An 11,475-nucleotide genomic window follows, 5' to 3' on the forward strand; every position below is an offset into this window, starting at 1 on the left:
TCCAGACCTTGTTCTTTGTAGCCCTTAGCTGGAGGAGTGCGGGTCCTTTGGCTCTACAAGTCTGGGAGGAACCAGAATTCCTGTGACATGCAGCCTCCAGCTATGCAGTTATTGCTGTTAGGTGACATGCGTCGGTTCCCACGCATAGCGACCGTATGCCCAACCTCCAGTTACAGGAAGAAGGAAAGATAGTGTACTTACGGAACAATTGTGTTCAAGATCCAGTTTAGCCACAAACTTTTTAGCTGTGTTATTCTGGGCAAGTCAATGTTTCACTCTCTGAGCCCAGGGCCAGCGACTAAATCTTTTTCTATTCCCTTATCTCCAGTACCTAACACAAAGTAGGTGCTCAGGAGATATTTATGATCCCCAGGAAGTTCCCCAAGGCCACATTGAGTTGCCCAGTGTTTTGTTTTGTTTTTCCCACTTTTTTTTGTTGTTGTTGTTGTTATATTGTGAATTATGTGATAGTTTACGTGGGAGAACATTGGCTTTACATTCATTCTATTGTTTATCGTTTCATTGCCATGGTTACAATTCCCTCCAACCAACCATCCAAAGGGTATACCCTGCAAGCCTGCCCCACCCCTCCCCTCGTCAGCACATAGCCCCTCTCCCTCTCAAGGTCTAAAGTCCCCAGCCAGTCCATCTCTCCACGTCATCGTCTCTGCCTCCATCTCTGGCGTCACTGCTTCTCTGGGTAGAGTCCCGAGTTGCCCAGTCTTTTGTTTTGCTGTTTTCCATCTGGGTATCTCTGGCTTCTACTAGAATTTCTCTGCCCCTCTGTTTTCCCTGGGACTGGAAGATTACTATTCTGAAAGGACTTGGAGGACATGTGTCGTTGTTATTTGCCGTGGAGGAGTCGATACAACTCATAGCGACCCTGTTTAGGCTTGCCGAGGAGCAACTGGTGGATCTGAACTACCAATCTTGTGGTTCACATTCCGGTGTTGATCCTACTCCAAACTAGAAATGTGCCCAAAGGTTCTCTTTCAGAAAATAAACTATTCTGGTTCCTCCATAGATTGACTTCAATGACCTTCTCTACTGGAAACTTTTGATTCTTCTTCATGGACTTCCCTCCACCTGAGTTGCCCTTCCAGCCTCTCTCACTGTATCTAAGAGTTTCTGAGATCAAGATAGGCTGTGCATTTTTGGTTTTTAGTTTCCCAATGGAGTGAGAAAATGGTGTTACAAACATTGTGTTATACAGAGTGAGTCAAAAATTATCTGCACTCTGGTTATATTAAAAAGAACCCCTCCATGTCCATGGCTCATGACAACAATGAGCATGCACATGAAATGATTCTATGGAATAGGACAGTGACAGTGGATTATGTGGCAAATCATTTGCAAATCAGCCATGGCTCTGCCTATGAAATCATCCATGAAAGACTTGGGGTTAAAAAAGGGTACTGAAACAACTCACGGAAAAGCACAAACAGAAGTGTTGGGACATCTGTGAACAAAATCTGGACAAATACTCGAAGGAAGGTAAAAATTTCCTAATGTCATTACTAGTGACAAGACATGGCTCCATCACTATGAGACTGAGAGAAAACAGCAGAGTATGGAATGGATATGTCCTCAACTGTGGGCCAAGAAAAAGTTCAAAAGTCAACCTTCAGCTGGAAAATTGATGCTTACAGTTTTCTGGGCTACTCAAGGATCAGTATTGGAACACTATCAGGAAAAAGGTTCAACAATCAACAGTGCTTATTACAGTGAGATAGATATTCAATGAAGAGCTGAAGCCTAAACTTTGGATTAAAAGCAGATGTCTGCTAACCAAGGGAATTGTGATCTTGCATGACAATGCATGTCTGCACACCTACACTGTTGACACTCTGCAAAATTTTCGTTTTGAGATGTTAAAGTGTCCTCCCTTTAGTCCTGGTCTTGCTCCATAGGACTTTCACCCATTTGGTCCCCTGAAAGCAGACCTTAGATGCTGAATATTCACTTCTGATGAATAAGTAAAGACAGCGGTGCATTTGAAGTAAAAAAAACTTCAAGTTGATTAAAATAAATTCTACTGCCAGAGCAGAATTTTTGACTCACCCTCATATAAATAGAAACCGTGGTGAAAGGATACAGCCTTGATGCACATCTTGTCTGATTTTAAACCACGCAGTATCCCCTTGTTCTGTCTAAATGGCTGCCTCTTGTCTACGTACAGGTTCCACATGAGTACAATTAGAGTTCTGGAATTCTCATTTTTCATAATGTTGTCTGTATTTGTTACGATCCACACAATCAAATACCTTTGCAAAGTCAATAAAAACACAATCATCTTTTCTGCTTTCCATTATGATCCATCTGACATTAGCAATGATATCCCTTGTTTCATGTCTTGTTCTGAATTCTGCTTGAATTTCTGGCAGTTCTATGCTGATGGACTTCTACAATTATTTTTACATTTTTTTCAGCAAAATTTTATTTGCATGTGATATTGAGGATGTTGTTTGATAATTTCCAAATTATGTTGGATCACCTTTCTTTGGAATGCGCATGAATATGGGACTCTTCAAGTCAGTTGGCCAGGCAGCTATCATCCAAATTTCTTGGCATAGATGAGGGAGCATTTCCGGTGCTGCATCGATTTCACTGAAACATCTCAATTTGTAGCAGTTCCTGGAGCCTTGTTTTTTGCCAATGCCTTTAGTGCAGCGTGGACATCTTCCTTCAGGACCATTAGTTCTCGAGCATATGCTACCTCCTGAAATGTCTGGACATCTACCAATTCTTTTTGGCAACACAGAGTATCGTGTGTTCCTGCCATCTTCTTTAAATGCTTACTGGGTCATTCAGTATTTTGCTTGTGTTGTTGTTGTTGTTGTTATGTGCCGTGGAGTCGGTTCTGACTTATAACGACCCAGTACAGGGTTTCTGAGGTTGTAAATCTTTACGGGAGCAGAAAGCCTCATCTTTCTGCCGCAGAACAGCTGGTAGTTTCGAACTGTTGACCCTGAGGTTTGCAGCCCGATTCATAACCACGACGCTACCAGAGCTCCTTTTTGCTTGTAGACTCCTTCAATACTGCAACTTAAAGCTTCACTTCTTTCAGCTTGAGAAATGCTGATCACATTCTTCCTTTTTGGTTTTCTAACTCCAAGTCTTTGAACATTTTATTATAATACTTTTTTTGTCCCTTAACCTACCTTTTGAAGCTCTCATGCATCATCATTTCTGCAATCTGCTTTATGCATTCTCTGTTAATGATTAAGTTTTAGAGTCTATTCTGATACCCATTTTGCCCCTCATGCCCCCCTCCCCACTTTCCTGTCTTTGTAATGATCCTTTTCTTTACTCATGTATGATGTCTTTAATGTCATCCCACAAATCATCTGGGCTTCGTGTTCAGTGATTCAAATCTGTTCTTGAGATGGACTCTAAATTCAAGTGGGATATACTCTAGGTCATAATTGGGCCCTCATGGGCTTATTTTAATTTTCTACAGCTTCACCTTGAACTTGTATATAAGTCATTAATGGTTTGTTCCACAGTCTGACTGAAGATAGAGCTTCTCCATCATATATGATTCTTGGTCAGCAATTTTTTTTTTTTTTTTCTTTCAGAGTTTTATATATGTCATGCCATTGCATTCTGGCTTGCATGGTTTCTGCTAAGAAATCAGAGCTTCATTTTATTGGTTCTCCTTCGTCGGAACATTTTTGTTTCTTTTCCCAAGTTGTGCGCAGGATTCTTTCCTTGTCTTTGGCTTTGGAAAGTTTAATTATATCTTAGTGATTTTCTTTTGGGGTCTATCCTGTTTGGGGTTCATTCAGCTTCTTGAATGCCTATCTTTTTATCTTTCATGGTTTTATTAAATATTTTATTTAATTATGATTTCATTGAACAATGGACAGTTCCCAAGGCTGAACAATGGCATTAAAATATGATAACAATTATCTTTTTAAAATATTTAAGCAAAGAGCTCAAACGTAGCAATGATTATGAGGTTGGCACAGGACCCGGCAGTGTTTCCTTCTGTTGTACATAAAAGTCGCTACGAGTCGGTGCAGACTCCATGGCACCTAACAACAACGGATCTAGATTGAGTTCTGGGTGGTGGTGTCATGTGTATTAATCTCAGGTCTGCTGATGTTGGTTCTCAGTCCAAAGAACGCCTTTTAGTTTTTTTTGTAAAGTTGGTCTGGTTATTACAAATTCCTTTAGTGTCTGTTATCTGGAAATGTCCTGATTGTGTCATTTTATTTGAGAGACAGCTTTATTGGGTAAATGATTTATGGTTGCCATTTTATTTTCTTTCAGATTTTTGTAAAGAAACTCTTCTTGTCTGAATGATTTCTGCTGAGAAATCAGAGCTAAGTCTTTTGGTTCTCCTTTGTAGGTGAACCAACCTGCTGTCAAGATGCTTTCCATGTCTTTGGTTTTAGAAAGTTTGATTAGGACACATCTTGATGATTTTCTTTTGAGATTTATCCTGTTTGGGGTCTGTTCAGCTTGTTGTATGCTTATCTTCTTGTCTTTCATGATGTTAGGGAAGTTTTCTTTTAAGAACTCTTCAACAACTTTGTGCTTGTTAATTTTCTTCCTATTTTGGAATCCTGATCACTTGTAAGTTATTCCTCTTCATGGTGTTCTGCATAACTCTTAGGCATTCTTCAGATTTTTTTCTTTCTTTTTTCTGATTATTGTTCAAGCTCACTATTTTGGGTTTCAATTGCTTCATATCTACTCCTTTGCCCTTTTAATGTATTGTCCATTTCTGAAATTTTAGAATTAACCTTCCGGGTTTCTAATGGCAAGTTTTGTATTGTTTCAAATTCTGCATATATTTTGTCTGTTTGTTCTTGTAGTGTTTTCATGAATTCTTCTAAAGTTTTTTTCTGTGTTCTTCTTGCTTTCTTGGATCTTTTTGTCAGTCGTTTGAAGGTACCTAAATATCAGTCTTTGAAATTCTTTTCCAGTTAGTTCTATTACCTTTTCTTCCTCAGAAACATTTTCTGGCTTTGTATCTTGGTCATTTGTTTGAGCTATTCTCTCTTGTTTCTTCATGTAAACTAAAATTGTCTGTCATCTGTGGGACAGTGTAGTGTTGTTATATTTGTATTTAATTGAAGATTGTATGTTGATGTGTTCTTAGACTCTCACTGTTTGCTGTGGGTGTACTTAGAGAATGGATGCATGTGCACAGTTCCCTGTTTGTGAACTTTAGTTTAGGGTGGGCTTGACTGGTGTTGGCTGCTGTCTCTCATGGATCAGATGCTATAAGAGTTGGTATTGGCTCTTGGCTAGTGGGTGGAGCTGCAGAAGGTACAGTTGTGGCTGGTCTGTATGGGCATGGTTGCTGTCTCCTTTGTGTGGGAAAGAGGAGAAATGTCCCAAGACACACACACAAGAAAACAAAACAAAATAAACAAACAAGCAACCAACAATGAACAGAGAAAAGAACAAAGGAGAAAAAAAAAAGAAATAAAAACAGGCAATAACCAGAAAAAAAATATATATAATAGCTAAAAAGAAAAAAAGACAGACAGGAAAATGGAGCTATAGTAAAGAAAAATAAGAGAGAAAACCAAAGGAATAAATAAAAATTAACTTAACAATTAGAGGAAGGGAAGATGAAAAGAGAAAGAGAATAGAGTGTAGTAAAGAAAGATCAAAAGGAAAAACAAGAGGGGCAATGAGAAATAGAAAAAAAGAAGGAAAAATAAAAGCAGGGATAGAAAGGATACAATTCAAAGAGTTGGAAAGAGAAGAAAGAATAAATACAAATCATCAAGCAATGAAAGGAAAACTCTTGGGAGCTCCTACTAGCCAAGGAGCTCATGAGGAGAGTGCGGGAGGAATGTGACAGCCAAGTTCCTAGCCCTAGATGGAGGTGGAGTTCCTATGGGCCTTGTTGTCTATGTTTAGGGCACTCCATCAGGAAGTAGTTCGTGGAGGCCCTTGATGGAGCTGGTTTCAGTGTCTGTTAGGATACAGGGCAGCTAGGGGCAAGGTGATAGGTTATGAGGGTTTCTGCTAGAACTAATGCTGGCCTGGTGACTCTGTGGGTTCTGTAGGTCTGGAGCCAAGCTGACCTTAATCCAGACACCAGAGTGCTCTTAACCATACAGCTCCAAACTCCCAGAGAGCAGGGTCTGTGCTGGGGGTAAATGAGGGTCGGAGGAGCCACACCTCTGGTCACCAGGAAAGCATGGTAAAAGAAGGAATCACACTTTTTCTGTTGCCTGTATGAATCTAGTCTGCAGGTCACCTTCTGTAGACAAAGGTGCTCACAAAAGTTCAAGATGGTCAGTCACCCTCTCTCACCATCCTGCTCAGCCTCTCCTTCCAGCAAGCTCTCAACCCACTTTTCTAATGTTTCTCTGAAGTCCAGGGTTCCAGGGTTTTCATCTCTGTCTCACTTGGTCTCTTGTTATTTTTGCTTAGCAGGTCCATGTAGTGATTCTGCCTAGTCTGCCATCTTGCCAGAAGTCTCCAGGGACGTTTCCTTCCAACAACTCTTTGACAAGTTTCTCTGTTTTGTTTTTTTGTTGTTGTTGTTTGGTTGTTTGGTTCTGCCTTTCCAGAATTTCCAATAACATGTAAGCTATTCCTCTTGATGGTGTCCCACATAATTCCTAGACTTTCTTTGAACTTTCCTCTTCCTTTTACTGATTATTCCTCTAGCAGATTATATCGAGATTTCTCTTCAAGCTCACTAATTCAGCCTTCCATTGATTCAGTTCCACTCCTTGCCCTTTCAATGTTTTCTCTACTTCTGAAATCTTGGTGTTAATCTTCTGAATTTCTATTTGCTGTTTTGTATTTTTCATTTATTTTGTCAGTTTGTTTTTGTAGTTTTTTCCTGAATTCTTATGAAGACCCTCACATCTATGGTTAGATTGATTTCTATTTTGCTCTCTTAGATGCTATTGTAAATTGAATTGTTTCACTAATTTCCCTTTTAGATATCTCATTGCTGGTATATGGAAATCCAACAAATTTTTGTTTGTTGACCTTGTACCCAGCAACTTTGATAAATTCTTTTATTAGTTCTGAAAGTTTTTGTGCAGATTCTTTGGGTTTTGGCTGCTTAAAAAAAAATAGGATTTTTGTCTTATTATTGGGTTGTAAGATTTGTTATAAATTAAGTATACAAATCCTTTCTCAGATTGTATTATAAATATTTCCCTAGTGGTAACAAGTATTTTCTACTTTAGGTAAATGAAAACATGTTCACACAAAAACCTGTACACAAATGTTTATAGCTGTGCTAGTCACACTCACCCTAAACTGCAAACAATCTAGATGTTTTTCAGTGGATGCATGGATATAAGCAAACTGTTGTGCACCTATACAACGGGATGCTACTACTCAGCAATGAAAAAGAAACAACTTGTTAATACTTAAAACCCATTGGATGATCTTCAAAGGCATTATATGTTAAGGGAGGGAAGTGTGTTTCAAAAAAGTTAAATACTGTATGATCCCATCTTTACGCCATTCTTGAAAAGACTCTAGTGATGGATTGGTGATTTCTAGGGTTTAGGGGTGAGTCTGAGTGTGACTATAAAAGGGTAACCCTAGGGAGTTTTTGGAGTTGATGCAAATGTTCTATATCCTGAATGTGGAGGTTGTTACATTAATCTATACATGCATGAAAAGGAATAAACTACAGACCAAAAAGAAAGGCGCTTTGGTGGCTCAGTTAAATGCTTAGCTGCTAACTGAAACACCACCAGCTGCTGCTTGGGAAGAAGACATAACAATGTGCTTTCTTAGAGATTGTTGTTGTTGGTAAGTGCCATCGTGATGATTCTGACCTATGTTGTTGTTGTTGTTAGGTGCCATCGGGTCGGTACCAACTCATAGTTGTACAACAGAATAAAACACTGCCTGGTCCTGGGCCAACCTCACAACTGTGCCACACATGAGCCCATTGTTGCTTCCACTTTGCCAATCCATCTCTCTGGGGGGTCTTCCTCTTTTTTTCTCTGACCTTCCACCTTACCAAACATGATATCCTTCTGCAGAGACTTCTCTCTCCTGACAATATGTCCGAAGTATGAGAGACCTCCAAGTATGAGAGGCCTCCAAGGAGCACTCTGGCTGCACTTCTTCCAACACAGATCTGTTTGTTCTTTTGGCAGCCCATGGCACTTTCGATATTCTCCTCCAACACTATAATTCAAAAGCATCAAAAGCATCGGTCTTCCTTATTCACTGTCCAGCTTTCGTATGCATATGAGGTTATTGAAAATACCATGGCTTGGGTCAGGTGCACCTTAGTCCTCAATCTGACATCTTTGCTCTTCAACACTTTAAAAAGGTCTTGTGCAGCAGATTTGCCTAACATAATACATACGTCGTTTGATTTCCTGACTGCTGCTTCCAAGACCTATAGTGACTTGGAAGTATAGGGTTTCCGAGGAGTTGCTGGTGAATTTGAACCACCAACCTTGCAGTTCAAACTGACCTTATAGTCCAGTGCATTGTCCTACTGCACCACACCAGATCACAACTTTGGAAAGCCTGTGAGGTAGCTTGGCTCTGTCATACAGGGTCGCTATTAAGTTGGAATTGACTTAATGCTACACAATGTACCACAAAGCCAATTTTGCTGTTTTAAGGTGTTGCTGCTAGTTGCTACTGAGCTTTTGACTCATAGAACAAAATGCTACCTGGTCCTGAGATAGTCTCATGACCTATTACAGAGCTGATTTTCAGAAGTAGATCACGGAGCCTTTCTTCTTAGTCCGTCTCAGTCTGGAAGCTCTGCTATAGTATTGCAGCAGCATCCACAGAAGGGTGGTGGCCGCCATTGTGGTGCTCGGGTGGGGAATGGAACCCAGGTCTCATGGAAGGTGAGAGTCCTACCACTGAGTCACCCCAGATTAAGAAACCAACATAAATTTAAAAGAAAATCCATGGAGAAATGATGTGTGAATTTGAGAGCAGTAAACAGAATTCTAAAATTGACTTTAACAGAATTCATAATGTAGTAGTTCTGATATGGGGTCATACAGAATGTAATAATAATAATAAAAAAAGACATATTGGATGTGGTCTAGTGTTAAGTATCAAGGGATAGTAGAACATGGAGGGAAACTTCAACTATAGGACAGAGTAGACAGATGACTTCTGCATGAAATATTGCTGATGTGTAAAAAAAAAATTTTTTTGAAAAAAAACAAAAAACAAACCCACAAATCTTTATGAATGTATGAGTGAGCTTCAAAAAGTTCATGGAAAAATTCCATTATCTTTTCATTCCAATTTCCACCAACTTTCTGAAGGTCCCTTGAATAGGTGCTGATGGATTTTGTTTTTTAAATGGAGAAAGACGTGCCAGGAAACTCACCAAGTTTTAATGCTGGCTGTGTTAGTGGAGGAAGGGAGCAAAAACAATCAACTTTTTCAGAGTCAATTTTTTTAAACTTATTTTTATGCATTTGAAATTTGAAAAATAGCTGCTAAAATGGAAAAATATCTGCTAAAATGGAAAACATTAGGGAAAATATTTTTTAAAAGACTATTTCTGCTTTACTGAGTACCTGGTGATATACTGGAGCATAAAGAAAGCAAATTCATCTCCATTCTGCGGGGTGTGGCTGGGCAGAGCCATCTGTAAAATGTGGCTAATAACAGACACTACTGGTATCTAGTTATCAGAAATACCACAAGTGCTGCTGTATCTAAAAGGCCACAAGTGGGGTGGCTTTAAGAAACAGAAGTTTATTTTCTCACACTTTAGGAGCCTAGAAGTCTGAATTTAGATGTCAGCTATAGGTAGGGAATCGTGTCTCTCTCTGGGCTGTGGGGGAAGGTCTTGGTCTCAACTATTTCTAGCTCCTTGGTGATCTGCATGTGGTGTGCAATCTGTCTTCTTACCTCTGCTTAATCTGAATTTGTATCTCAGAAGAAATGAACTGGACACTCCCTACGCGGCACTGACTTATTAACATAATGAATAGAAAGCCATTTTCAAGTGGGATTATAACCACAGGTTACGAATCGGGCTGCGAACCGCATGGTCAACAGTTCGAAACTACCAGCTGTTCCGAGGGAGAAAGATGAGGCTTTCTGTTCACATAAAGATTTATAGCCTTGGAAACCCTGTGCAGGGTCACTCTGAGTTGGAACCGACTTGATAGCACTTAACAATAGTGGTTAAGATTTATATTAAGTATTTTTTGGAGGGGACATAATTCAATTCAATTCATAAAGCACCTACCTTTATAATAAAAACTGGGGTTTTATTTTTTTTAAAATTACATCAATACATGTCAGAAATAGTGCTTGGCATAAAATATCTGTTGCATAAATATATTAATATGTTATTGTTAGGTGCTACCAAGTTGGTTCCAACTACAACCAGGAGCTAAGGATTGTCGTTAAGTGTCGTTGAGTAAATTCTGACCCACAGTGACCCTGATTAGGGTTTCCAAGGAGCAACTGGTGAGCTTGAACCACCAACCTTTCAGTTCAAACCGACTTTGCAGTCCAGCCCATTAACCCACAGCACCACACCAGGACATGTAAGGCTGTTGAAAATACCATGGCTTGGGTCAGGCACACCTTAGTCTTCAAAGGGACATCTTTGCTCTTTAACATCTTAAAGAGGTCTTTTGCAGCAGATTTACCCTATGTAATATGTTGTTAAGTGCTTCTGAGTCGGTTCCAATCCATGGTTTCTAAGGAGCAGCTGGTGGTTTGAACTGCCAACCTTGTGGTTCACAGCCCAGTGCTTATCCTATCGTGCCACATTATCCTGTAATATGTCATCTATGAAATGAGAGATTAATTGGCATCACAGTGCTTTGGTTTCAAAGGGCCTGTCACATGTAATGTTGTTGTTGTTATGTGCCATGGAGTTGGTTCCGACTCATAGCGACCCTGCACAAGGTTTCCGAGGCTGTAAATCTTTACGAGAGCAGAATGCCTCATCTTTCTCCGGTGGAGCAGCTGGTAGTTTCGAACTGCTGACCTTGTGGTTCGCAACCCGATTCGTAACCACTACACTACCAGAGTGTAATAGGGCCTCAATAAATGTTCATTTTCCTAGTATTTAAAGTCTGGGTACTGGGATGTGGGCCTGCTTTGGTTCTTGTGCTTTCTGGATCTCCCCAGTTATCAGTTTTTCTTAGTCTCACTATCTTCCTTATTTCAGGGAGGCCTCTCCCTCCTTCCCCTCCCCAGGGTGACCTATCATTCTCCCTCAGGGTCTAGGCTTAGGGCGTTACCCTTTTAGGCTGACTGTTGACTCCTTGCCTCTAGCTTGGCACAGAGGGACATACTGTCTCTGAAGAGTGTGGGCGAGACATACACAGCACCGTTTGCCAGAAAAGTGAGCACTGCCTGGGAGAGTCAGCATCTCAACAAGAGTAGACATTGGAAAATGTTGGGCGGTGGCCTGAAGGGCACTAGGGACCTGCAAAAGAGTTATGTGGATTGGGGGAAAAGATCCAGGAGCCAGGGATAAGGGATATTTAAATTCTACCTCTTTCTCTAACCAGGCAG

Source organism: Chrysochloris asiatica, unplaced genomic scaffold (assembly GCF_000296735.1).
Source record: "Chrysochloris asiatica unplaced genomic scaffold, ChrAsi1.0 scaffold00178, whole genome shotgun sequence".
Classification (NCBI taxonomy): Eukaryota; Metazoa; Chordata; class Mammalia; order Afrosoricida; family Chrysochloridae; genus Chrysochloris; species Chrysochloris asiatica.